Here is a 645-nt window from a genome sequence, read left to right on the forward strand (position 1 = left end):
ACCTGGTCACTCCCTCCCCGAGACCTCCCCCTGCGGTGCGCCCGGGTCGGCTCCGGCTCCCGCTCCCCGTCCTCTTCACCCCTCCCTCTTCCGTGGGGTCATCTTGGGCCGGAGCCGCGCGTTCTCCCAGGACCCCAAGACCTTCTCGTTCAACAGCCGAACCCCGGGAGTGAGCCACCCCTTCTCCCGTGGGAATCCTGAGACCTGATTTCCTAAGGATCCCCCGTTCCCAACCGCGACCCCCCGTTCCCAGCCGGCTGGTCCCGCGCTCGCAGGCCCCTCGGTCCTGGGTCCCCGGAGGCGAGGGCGTCTCCTAGAACTGGGGCCGGGAAGGCCGAGGACCCCCCTCCCACCTAAAACCCCGGGAAAGGCGCCTTTCTTTTCTAAACCACCAGCTCGCGCGACCCCCTCCTGAAGACCCCAGAGTCCTCGGCTTCCCTTTGTCTCCGCCGTCCCCCGCCTGTCAGTCGGTAGCAGCCACCCTAGGTAGGGTGGGCAGCCTACCCCCACCCCCCACCCCGAATAAAAAATAAACGTACATTTTACATATAAAGAGGTGGGAACTGCTGGGCCGACCACCCTCCCCCAGCCGGGGCCCGGGGAGGGGGAGGGTGGGGGCGGGGCGCCTCCCTGGGGGCCAGTTTC

Source organism: Myotis brandtii, unplaced genomic scaffold, assembly GCF_000412655.1.
Source record: "Myotis brandtii unplaced genomic scaffold, ASM41265v1 scaffold265, whole genome shotgun sequence".
In the NCBI taxonomy this organism is placed as follows: Eukaryota; Metazoa; Chordata; class Mammalia; order Chiroptera; family Vespertilionidae; genus Myotis; species Myotis brandtii.